The sequence below is a fragment of the Neolamprologus multifasciatus genome, chromosome 14 (genome assembly GCF_963576455.1).
Source record: "Neolamprologus multifasciatus chromosome 14, fNeoMul1.2, whole genome shotgun sequence".
Lineage (NCBI taxonomy): Eukaryota > Metazoa > Chordata > Actinopteri > Cichliformes > Cichlidae > Neolamprologus > Neolamprologus multifasciatus.
In genome coordinates, this window is record NC_140452.1 from 19743744 (window position 1) to 19756036 (window position 12293).

Genomic DNA, 12293 nt, shown 5'->3' on the forward strand with positions numbered 1-12293 from the left:
ACTTATTGTGTACGCAAACTGATAACATTTCTATGAAAATACTACTGAGTTACGCCTAATGTCCCCATATTGTTTAGGAATCAGTTTTCTAAGGCTTAAACAGTACAACAAAAACAAGAGCGGTCCAGTAATCCATTTATTTTTAATCCCCGCCTTAACTTAGATCTTTTTTCTTTTCTTTTTTTTAAAGAAAATCTTAAAATGCTCAGTGTTTGATCATATTTTTTTACCAGCCACCAGTTATACCTTTGTTTTGCTGGGCGCAAAGCTAATCTAAGCTCGTCTGTTTTAAATAGCTGCCTATGGTTTTGTGCTCAGAGCTGGCAAAAACTATGGCAAGCAACCAAAAAATCCATACCAGAAAACAAAGACAATGAGTTCAAAGCAACAGCAAGAATAATGAAATCAAAGGGCCGGTTTCAGTGAGATTGTTACTGCAAGCAACCGTTTACATAACCAGGACTGATCAAATAAATTATTATAACCGCAGTAAATCACTTCTTCAGTTTTCTTATACTATGCTCCTGACTGTGGTTGTGAATACCTAACTAGAGGAAAACATCTAAAAATGTCACTTTTCTAATGAAATAATATTTGACTGGGCATCAAGTTCACAAAGAGTAAGACTCTTGTTATTCATAATAAACGCTTGTTTTGCTTTCTAAAACAAAAGACTCCTGAGCTGTTGAGGAAAATGTCAAGGGAACTTCCATGAAAGAGTCTTTAACATAATACAAACCCAGCTTTCGTTTGGCATTTGACATCGCTTAAAAAGAAATAGTTCAAAGAGCCGAATGAGTCATGTGCTGTATCAAAACTGACACATCGGCCTACTTCATCTCACTTTCACCTTTTAATTTTGGCCCTTGTTAAGGTTGACATTCACAGCCAAGAAGAGTATTTTTTCTTTCTACACTGCCTAGAGGGTCTCTGGGTGTCAAGCACCATCTGCAGAAGTTGGAATGATTTCGAACAAGTGCCGCTAATTTAAAGTCTACAGTGAGAAACCCTTGGGTGAACCACATATTTGTGGTTTTTAAAAGCTTTTCATACCAAACTGTCAACACAACAAGAGAACGGTGAAGTAAGTTCATTTCTCCTGAAACATTATTTATTTATTTCTATTTTGCTATTAATCCTCAATCCTTGTCTTGTAATGTTCATCCTGTCAATATCAACCCAAAGTCTTTCATCTGTCTCATGCAGGTTTTCACTAGAAAAAAATTCTCCTGCATTTTGAGCCAAGGTTTGTACGCTTCTTATATTTTATGAAGCTCTATAGGAGCTACAGCCAATTAGCCAACGATGTCGACTATCCATGCACATATGTTGTGCGCATATTCCCTGGTCACTTTATTAGGTATATCTGTTCACCAGCTTATGGGGATAGGTTAATTGGATAATTACTAGGTGTGAATGTGCGAATGAATGTGAGTGCGAACGGTTGTCTGTCCCTGTGTGTTGGCCCTGCGACAGACTGGCGACATGTCCAGGGTGTACCCCGCCTCTCGCCCTATGACAGCTGGGATAGGCTCCAGCGCCCCCCGCGACCCTGAAAAGGATAAGCGGAAGCGAATGGATGGATGGATAATAGTGAAGAAACGTGACTTTGAACAAATGGTTGTTGATGCTAGACAGGCTGGTTTTGAGTATTTCAGAAAGTGGTGATGTACTGGGATTTTCCCTCACAACCATCTCTAGAATTTACATAAATTGGTCAGTGAAAATGTGTTATTGATACCAGAGGTACGAGAACATTGGGTATAGCAGCAGAAGACCACACTGGATTGCCACTCATGCTAGCTAAGTATAGCTTACACAGGATCACCAAAATTGGACAATAGAAGATCATAAAAACATTGCCTTTTCTGATATGTCATTTCTACTGCTACATGCATATTGTTGGGTCAGAACCTAGCATAAATACCATGAACGCATTGATCCATCTGACCCTTTTCACGCTTCGCCAATACAAAGCATGAAAACGATGTGCATGCAGAAGTTGCAGTAAATTGCCGCAACAGCAGAGGGTGATATTTTATTTCAAGCCAACATGAAAATAACCAGGAAAGTGCTAGACTGAAATTATTACCCATTTGCATGTATATAGATATTGGCCACCCATCCTATTCATTTCTGATGATTAAGAACCCTGATATTACTTCTTGTCTTTAATATATTATCTCCCCCTGCTGGTAATGCAACTTCTGCATGTGTGTCCAGTTCACATTTTGGAGAGGCAAAGCGTGAAATAGACACAGTGGACCAGCGTGTCTATTACACATTTTGGCGTGATATCGGGTTGCTTTATGACCAACCCATGTCCCAAAGTTCAAATGATTTGGAACTGGTTTCCTCAACATGAAGATTTATGTGGTCTACTTAAACTGCCTCCACAGTAGAGCCAAACTGAAATAGGATTTGTAAGACTGACACTGATATTTTGGTTGATATATTTCACACGCACACACACACACAACACAAATAGATAGGTTATCATTTATTGACTTATTTATTTATTGACTTGTTTACACTTTACAAACAAATGTGCTGCCAGCAAGGACAAACTATGCAACATCAACACTCGTAACATGATTGAAGAGTCTTTCTCCCATCTCTTCTTTACTTTTACTTTTTCATTCATAATCTGTTATAAAAGCAGATACTAATCGATCAGCAAATAGCTCATATTGGCAGATAAAATCAACTTGCCAATATATTGGTCAGGCTCTATTCTACAATCTAAAGATTTCCGTCAAGTCGAGCACTTTTGCGATGTGGTCGAATTAAAAAATTAACATCGCACAGATGTGCACTAACTGTGTGATGATATCATGTCATTATGGACCTAAATCTCTGAGAATTGTTTCCAGCACCTTGTTGAATCTATGCGACAGTTCTGAGTTCCAAAGGTGGGTAAAACGTGGTACTAGCAATGTGTAACTAAGAAAAGGTGGATGGTTTGTACAATCATGCAGAAATGAGGGTGCTGCCTAATTTTCTCTGACACTGTTCTCTAACTGCAGGTAAAGCAGGATCATACCTTTGGGAAAACATTGCCTGTGTGTGTATATCTGTGGATTAGTGAGATAGCGAGCTGTTCAAAGGTTCAGTGTTTCTTCCAGGTATACTAAGTTTTGACTGCCTGTTGCTCAAGCTTAAAAACATAAAGACCAGCAGGCTCTTTTATGTTAATTACAAATGTGCAATGGTGGATTTCTATCCAACAGAGCAGTAAGTGTGTATAAATTATTTTTGTCTGTTTCTAAATGCAAGAGAGTAGTTTTGCAGCTTTTTTCTGTATGTTTGTGCGTCTCTTCTAAATATAAAATTGAATTTGTGGAGGTGTTAGTGATTTGAAAATGTTATGAACTGCACTATAATTGCCAAAAATATAGTACTGTGTGTGTACTCCTCTCCATGTGACTACATTTAAAAATAAAATATGTGTGATTGCAAAGTGTTAAATGAGTAATAAAAAAAAAATCAATATCCAGTTATTCACAACAAACAAAGCCTAGTGATTTTAAATAGTGTTTAAACCGTTTAGATCAATATGTAATATGGACACACCATAAACGCATATATAGACCAACCAGCTAACCTGACTATCACAGCATATAACAGTAGAACCACAATCATAATAGATCTCCTATTGGTTTTGGACCTAATTGGCTCGTCCGTCCTGTCAGTAATTGTGTGCGTCCCTTGAGCGTTGATGTATTTGACATGCTGGGAAAGGGGTTTCGGGAGAGAGAGAGAGACTGTAAACAAGTTGGATAAAGTCTCAGAGATCCAATACAATTAAGTGATTTACTTACAGGGATGTTTGTGGCTCATGACCATGATATAAAATCTGTGAGACGTACAAGAAGAACCCTGTAGCTGAGTTAGAGCTTGTGGATGGGCATCCTTTTGGGATATTAAAGGGAATACACCTCCGCTTTTTCTTGAAGGAGTCCGTGTTTACACTATTCGGAGGCCATTTCAGGCATCCAGTTAGTAAGCTCTATGTTCTGCTGAAAATCTAAACTATTTATATTTCATCTTCGGTTGCTTAGATGTCAGATGGCGCCACACGCAAAGGTCAGATGTGCTGTTTTTTGGGGCCCGACTGAGTATCATCAAGTGCTCCGTGACATTCTGGGTCTGAGCTGCGTCTTCTATACACAATGATTAAAAAGTGTTTATAGATCTTGGAATATATGTGGTTTCATTTCTGCACCTACACATTTATGAAGTTGCACTTTGCAAGATGCATAAAGTCATGTAAGACTTGATTAGTAAAAAAAAAAGTCACTTTTTAAAGTGTATTTCTGAAGTGGCAAGCCAAGCGGCTTCATTCAGCCATATAATGTACAGGTAATACTATACACCATGAAATTAAATGTTCCTCCAGAGCATGGCAAGGCTTAAACCATACAAGACTGCAAACAGAATTACAAAAGGTACACAGCATTATACAAATATAAATATATAAATACAGTATGAATACATACAGACAACAAAATTAAATTTAAATTCCTTACAGTTTCTACTTTGCAAAACAAAACAACTGCACCACGGCGGTCCGACATAAGATTTCTCCTGTGAATGACTTTCAAATCTGTCTGATTAATAAAAGACTCTGTGGTTTCACAGCAGCAGCTCCCTGCACCCGAACAACTTTTGTTTGGGTTTGTAATTGGATTTAACAAGCACAAGCTGCGACACAGTGTCGTTTCTGTTGACTGCATGTCATTTGAGAGCAATGTGTTGAATCTGAACATTTTATTGATCGAACGGCAGCATCGAGTGATTTCCCTTTAGATCTTTATGCGCTTAATCCATTCAAAGTCTGTGCATCACCTCAATGTAAATGTTGCCATGAAATCAAATCTCTCACAATGCATCTTAAGGAATCTTATGGAATCTGAGCCCTTGTTAGTGTTTTAGTATTAATTCAAATAATCCGTGTAGGGATTAATTAGTGCTTATATTTCTTTATAAAGCATCCGGGAGATTGCATTCAGAAAATCTGCTTTTGGCCAAACAACTAGGCTGGACAAGCCTGCATCAGGCAGCTCTGGTCAGACTGTTTTCCACACAAAAGCATCCAGCAGATCAGACACAGGAATGTATAGAATTCAAAATGTGTCAAGGGAATTCAATAACCAGGCTCAGCCTCTATCCATTTAACCTAAGATGGGTTCACTAAGGATTACTGGTTTGTTTTCTATATTAAAGAAGATTTAAATAGTTAATTCTAGTTAAGTGGAGTTGACATGAGCAATTTTCCTTGACAAATAAAGCCTGACAGCGTCCCTTTTGATGAAACCACCAATTTGCCAACCAGGTGTTATAACCACCTGACCTATTCAGATATCCATACCTGCTGGGTACAGAGCAGCTGCTGACCAAATGTCAAAGCAGGTTTTTGTTGTTATGGTGGCTTATTAATATTTTCCAGAAGGCAGTCATACTGTTCTTTCCTTTCTTTCTCCCCTTTTAGCACTGACTCAATCAAAAGAGATAAGTCTTAAATCAAAATCACCGCAATCATTAGCATTATTCAGTTATTTCTTATGCTGTTTATGTGTTAGTTAGAATATGGCAGTAACTCGGAACATACATATAATATACACATCTTTTTTTTTTAATATTCACCTAGTAACATAAACTCCACCAAAGGCGCTCTCGAGGCACGCAGACTTATCAAGAGAGGTTTAGATACATTTTCCACTTTATTTATTTCCTGTTGTTTATAACTTGTGAAAGCTGCTTAGTGATGCTGACACAGGACGGAGTGTGCAGCTTGTACAGCAGTCACCTGCGCAGCACGAAGCTTGTGCCGAAAACCCGCTGCTTCTGAAAACCCAGCACTAATTACAAATTGGGAAGCACAGATCTGAAATCAGCGCTTCGCGGGTTGGGAAGGGCACCGTGACACGGACACATCGCCACTCTCAAGTCTGAAACAAGGTATAACTCACTTATAACCCCCCAGCCACCCACCCTTTCTTGTGGTGGTTAAAACTGTCTTATATTAACGCCCAGCAAGGATCGATAAGGTAAACAGTAGACCTGTCATACAAATAAAACTGCACAGCCGCTTGCGCTACCTGCAGTGTTATTTAATGTATGTATGTATCTTTGAGCGATATGTCATAGATTATAAACTATACCCTGGATTATTTTATTTTTTCTCAAGTTTAATACATCACACAGAGAAAACAGTAAGAGCGGTCTTACCTTCACGCCATAAGTTTCAGAATCTTTGCTTTCACAGGAAGCGGCTGTTAAATCCAAGATCATCCACAGTTAGCTCCCACTGTATCCTTTATTTGCTTTACTCATTGCTTACTCTTTTAAAAAAAAAAAAGGAACCGTCTCTTCGCGTCGTCTCTGGTGCGAGGCATTAGTTCAAGCTGGTAGGTTAAAAAAATAAACTACTGGGAGCCAAAATACATAGCCTAACAGTGAACGAATGAATTAAACAACACCTAAGATCACTTGCTGTTTTCCGGGCGTTTAATTAAACCCTCGAGGTTTATTTTATTTTTTCAATTTTTAAATCAGTTCTGATCTTGAGAGAGCGGAGAAGCAGAAGCGGAAACTGTGCGGTGCCCTTCTGGTGTCCAGGAGCTTTACGCGGAGAGCTAAGTTACCTTCTGCACTGACGGAGACGGGAGACGCGGCGGCTGTGAAGAACTGTGGAAAATCAAGGCGGGGTTACATCTGTTTAATTCCTAAGAGGGATGCGTGTTTTTGTTTTTTTTGTTTTTTTTTTTGTTGTTGTTTTTTTGTAATGTCACCGGTGTAAGTGAAACCTTATTCCCTTACGTTTGCCTCAGATTTTCCACAGTTCAGTCTTCTCTCCGTGGCACGGGTTGTGCTTTTTGTGTAATAAGTAAATAATGGAAAATGGCAGTGTGTGATTTTAAAAAAATTTGGACATCTTTTGATCACTAAATAAACAGTTGGTTAATAAGTGGGCACATGCTCTGTTAGGATGTGAGTTGGTGGATCAGCACAAGCAGTGAAAAATGGTAATGAAAGAAATGAGCGAACACATGGACTTACAAATCCATCCCACGCATTCCTCATTATCATTTTCTTAGATAGAGATCTTTATTATTTATATATGTTTTTTTTTCATCTATTGCCAAACTTTGTCATTATTGTTAATTGCTGGCATTTCTTAGGACTCTGTTGGCTTTCATCCCAGCAATATTACACAGTAAATGCTACCAAGTGAAAGGACAGGAAGCAAACTGTTTTGCTTGTCCTTGGGACAAGTAACAAGGAAAGAATGTACAATTTCATATTACACCACTGAGATTTATTTGCACCTGCTGGTTCCATTCAGTACAAATGACACAAACCACCTTCCATCAGTGTGTGCATATATTGGGAAGTCCAAACCAGAAATATAAATGTTACATTGTTAAATTCTCCCAATTCTTTTTGATCTTTGGTCTGAAGGAAGGTCAATACTCGGTGTATAAATGCTCAATCAACAATCTTTTATTCCATACAACTGAACACTTTATGAGCATAAATCATCCGGAGGGGTGATGAGCACGGGAGGGTGTCCGCCTGATCTCGAAGTGTCTGAGCACTCCACACATTCTTATAGCTTAAGCGTCCCCCCCCCCCCCCCCCCCTCTTAGTCATAAAACCTAAACATCCACATTCTTTCTCTCTCTCAGTGAGCCTAAGTTATGACCTTGGCTTCCTGTGCAGTATGTTCTGTTCTTTTCTAATCAGACAAATAAGGCTATGACTCTCTGAAAATAGTATTTCTTATAACTCAGCAGTATACTGCATCATAAAACAATATCATTCATTCACACTGAATCAGCAGTCTAATGTAATACAAATCAGTTTAACAAATGTAATAGTTATCACCTTCTAATTCAGGAGAATAATGCAAACTAAAACTACATAATAATTTCACAATCTTTAATCAGGGGTATAACATGGCATAAGATAATATAATAATCTCACAACATTAGGATCAATTTTTGACTCTTTGTAAGTGGAATTGGACTGTTGCTCTCTTTTAATGACTTGCGTGTGTGTGTTAGACAGAACCTCCTAGAAAGAAACATAGTTGTTGATGATCCATTGATGATCCATTTATTCATTATTTTACAACTAGAAATGCAATGTTTTGGCACTTTAGGAAGTACACGAATAGTTATATTAAGTGCAGTCCTGCCCAACCGCAGCACTTAAAATCTAGCTTTTATATCATCTTGCTCTCTACCCTTTACACATGTGACTTAAATAAGAACTTCCATTTAAGCCAGACCTGGATAATATATTCATATCTCATTTGACATCGAAATAAAATATTAATTACAGCCTGTAGGCACAGAAATACATTTAAAAAAGGAGGAAGTAGAATAAGTCCAACAGTATGTTATACTTGGTGGCAGACAAATCACCTACAGTTTTTAAATATGTTTTTGTAAATGAATTCCTCATCATGCATGCTTTGACTTGGGAATTCTCACGTGCAGTTTTCCTAAGTGGACTTCTTCACTATTAACACTGTTTGAATGCACAAATTTTATCTTTAATGAAGCTCGCCTCGTTTTTTTTACAGGGTGACATTTCTTTGCATTGATTAGCAAACCTGACATTTTGCAAATATATTTCAAGTGCACCATGAAGATACATTTAATGTTTAACATCAAGCATTTTGACATTTATGACTGCTTTCACATGGTTCCAAAAGTAATCACTTTGCAAGTGTGTGCATATTTCACACATATTCAAGAGAAAAAGGAAATGGCAAACCACTACCAGATAGATGTTTTCCCTTTGCTGCGAATGTAATTAAAATAACATTTTTGTTGTATTGCTTCTGTGGGCAGTTGAACTGAGTGAAAAGTTTAGAGACGTCATCTACATACTCAGTTATAAGAAATAAGTAACTGAAGTGTGACTAAAACATGGCAACATGGCTGAGAGAACACAGACAAAGCAACAAAAAAAGCTAAATTACAACACCCCAAATCTTCACAGCGGATGAAATGTCACATATTAGTGACACAACCAGAGCATTAAAATTCTCCTCTGTTGGAGGCAGCTCTCACAAGGAGAAGCTTTTTTTTGCTTTTGCACTCTTGTGGGGATGTCTGTACCGAGGCAGATAGCCAGTTTTGACTTTATGTCTGAATCACACATAAACACAGACACAAACAGGCACATAAACTCCTACTGCTCACACACAAATATGCACACTCCCCAGGCTATCTGTGGGAGGCGCAAACACATCTAACTGCTAACTGCCATAAGGTAACGCTGGAGCCTGATGGTGCCTGATATGGTCTCTATTAATTTGTGACAATGTTAGCAGATCGCAAAATAAATGACAACAACTTTGACGCCCCCCAAATCAGAGTAATTTACAAACCAGTTTCACCCACATGTCACGCTAATGCCTCCCTTCAAGGCATTTTCAGCCTTGAAGGGAGCTTGGAGAAATATTGTACATTCTAGACACATGCATGCATGCCTTTCTAAGCCTGGCCAAGCACAGAGCCACCGTCAGTGAGCAGATGCTGGCTTTAGGTGAGCTGTGGAAAAAATACATTGACCTGGCATGAAGGAGGGCCCTACTGTGACAGAAAAGACGTTCAGTCCCTATTTAGCTCACATGAGCACAAAAAGCATGCACATATTTCCCATTCACTAGTCCTTAAAATGAATCATATTTTACACACCGGCAGTCAATGCTTTAAACTCGAAGTCATCCTATAAAGAATTTATATGGTGTGACACTGGTGTGACATTGTGTGCTTGTTTCTGAGCTCTTTCCCTGGTTTAACACTTGCACTATACCCTGTCACACTGTATGCTGAGCGAGACAGGGTGACAAAGAGGGAGACAGTGTTGGCATGACTATCTGTTTGGGAGATAATAGTGACAGCAGTTGCTCTGCAGAAAGGACTTAAGGCATGATGAGGAAGCATGAGATTAGAGATATCCAGATATAGGAGATGTGCTTGCAGCAGTAAATTGTATGGCATGTAAATTACAGAAGTTAATATTCTGTTTTCAACATATCCCACAGTATGACTGAAAGCAATAATACCTTCATGCAATCCACTGCCAGACATAACTGAAAACACAAACTTTGGATTAGCATTGTGTATTTCTTTATGATGATGTAGACCGATAATGCAATTATGTTCATTAACAAGCGCATCAAATATGCATTAACATGCAGCTGTAATGAATCCAAAACATAGACATTGCCACTTCCATCTAGGTAACATTTGCTCAGCAGAGTCAAGTTGTTGACGATTTAATCTTTTTAGTCATGCAAGTAGTCTAACACCAGAAATGAGGATGTTACATGGTGCACATCTTTGCCCCAAACTAAAATGTATAACAACAAGCATCACTTAAAGATGATTTCTTTTGATGATCACTTCACCTTCAGTCTTGCAACATGTCAAAATGTGAAATTCACAAGCTCTGATATTTTTGTTTTAGAGCCTAATGGTGTTGTAGAAAAGTCCAGGGCACCCCTCATGTGGGTGTGCAAAACATGTGGAAACATAAATGGAAACACATATAATTTTAACTAGCTTGAAAGTCAGTGTGATCCCAAACTGCTTCAGCAATGTTGAGGTCCAAGCTCCGGGGAGGCCAATCCATGAGTGATGATGTTCCACTGCGTGTTTTTATTTTCCAGGTATAGTGCATGACTGTCTGTTTGTGGTTATTCTCATGTTGAAAAATGAAGCTGTTGTCAATGTAATGCTTTCCAGATGGTATTGCATGGTGGATCAAAATCTGATGGCACTTTACTTTGCTCATAATTCCATCAGTTTTGACAAAATCCACAGCATCGCTGGTGGAAATGCAGCCCCAAACCACGACAGGGCCTTCACCATGTTTTACAGATGGCTGCAGACACTCGCTGTTGTACCTCTCTCCTGACCTCATTCATATCACTCAATAGGACCACTGATTCTCGGTGCAGTTCTTGTTTTATCTGGCATAACTCAACTTCTTTCTCCTGGTTTATTGACAGCAAGCTTTCCAATGAGATCATTTCTGGTGATCTTCAATAAACAGACTGAAGGCTGAAGGGACAGATGCAAAGCCAACATTTTGTCTCCTGTTTTTCAAGGGCAAGACTTTCAGATGTTATTCATCTGTTGTAGACTTTTTTTTTTTAGGCCTGGATATTCATCTTTTGTCCTCCCACTTGTCCAATTTCTTTAAAATTCTTAAGTACACTCTTCACAAGAAACTGAGTTGTGCAAAGTTTTTTTTTTTTTTGGCTAATAGCTCTTTGAAAACCACAATGCTGCTGCAGAAAATATTATCATATGCCTGTTACACCATGGTATCTTTGGCATTTTTTTGAATGCAGCTAAAGAAATTGTGTGTTTTTGTCACAGGCTGCTGGTAATAAAGTCCCTAATGATACAATGTAAAACTAATACTTTGCTTAATTGCACAAAACCAGTTCATTCCTTGAGTTGGGTGTTTTTTTCATGCTTGAATGATTTATAGGTCAGTGCTGGTTTAATAAAACATTCCTGTGAAAATGGTCAGGTACAAAACTGAAAGGTGGCTCCATAATATAGCTTAATGCATTCACCTAACAAATGAAGGGTTGCTGGTTCAACACCAGCTGAAGGCACAAATCCTATTTGGGGTACTTTAGCAAGCACATACAGTACATGTGGTGCTACCTGCTCCAGCAACCCCTTGTGACAATGGAGCAAAGTAGCTTTAAAGGCACTAGACTGAAAGTGAGTGTGGAAGCAGCCAGTGTGTCAACATGCTAAGTTTGTACGTATACATTTCACTTTCAGAAGCTTCATGGGCAGTACAATCATGCCACCAAATTCATTTTCAAAATCAGCTAAAACAATGTGGGCCTCACAAAGTCAGATTTGCTTGAGTCCTGTTTAAAAAAAAAGAATCTGTAAAAAATAAATCAAACGCTTATAGTCTAATTTTAAAGGCTCACTCAGGAAGTGAGCAAATAAATTCGGGATCCTGTCTGAAGTTCTTATGTAAAAGGATGTAGTCAGTGTCTTCTCTTCACTAGAAATGCTCAGTTTAGTTTACATGAGGTTGCTGCCTGGGCAGAGAAGAAAGGAGGCAGGACACAACACAACCACTCGCTAACTGTGACTTCTATTTCCTGCACTACTCTTCGATTGGCACGCATCAGCAGCAGCAGCAACCGTTTAATGTCTCATCCAACAGCGTCCAACACTTGCACTCATCCATGCACTTCCAGTGCTACTAAACAACACATTGTTGGTTATGGG

General features: G+C 38.6%; 1 protein-coding gene across 1 annotated transcript in view; it reads right to left on the reverse strand.

Moving 5' to 3' along the window:
* drd2a (dopamine receptor D2a) overlaps positions 1 to 6972 on the reverse strand; it is a 53934-nt gene extending 46962 nt beyond the window's left edge. The window contains exon 1 of the mRNA XM_085130392.1: positions 6232 to 6972. The gene's annotated coding sequence lies outside the window, so the exon portion shown is untranslated. The remainder of the gene's footprint in view (positions 1 to 6231) is intronic.
* Positions 6973 to 12293: the final 5321 nt, after the last annotated feature.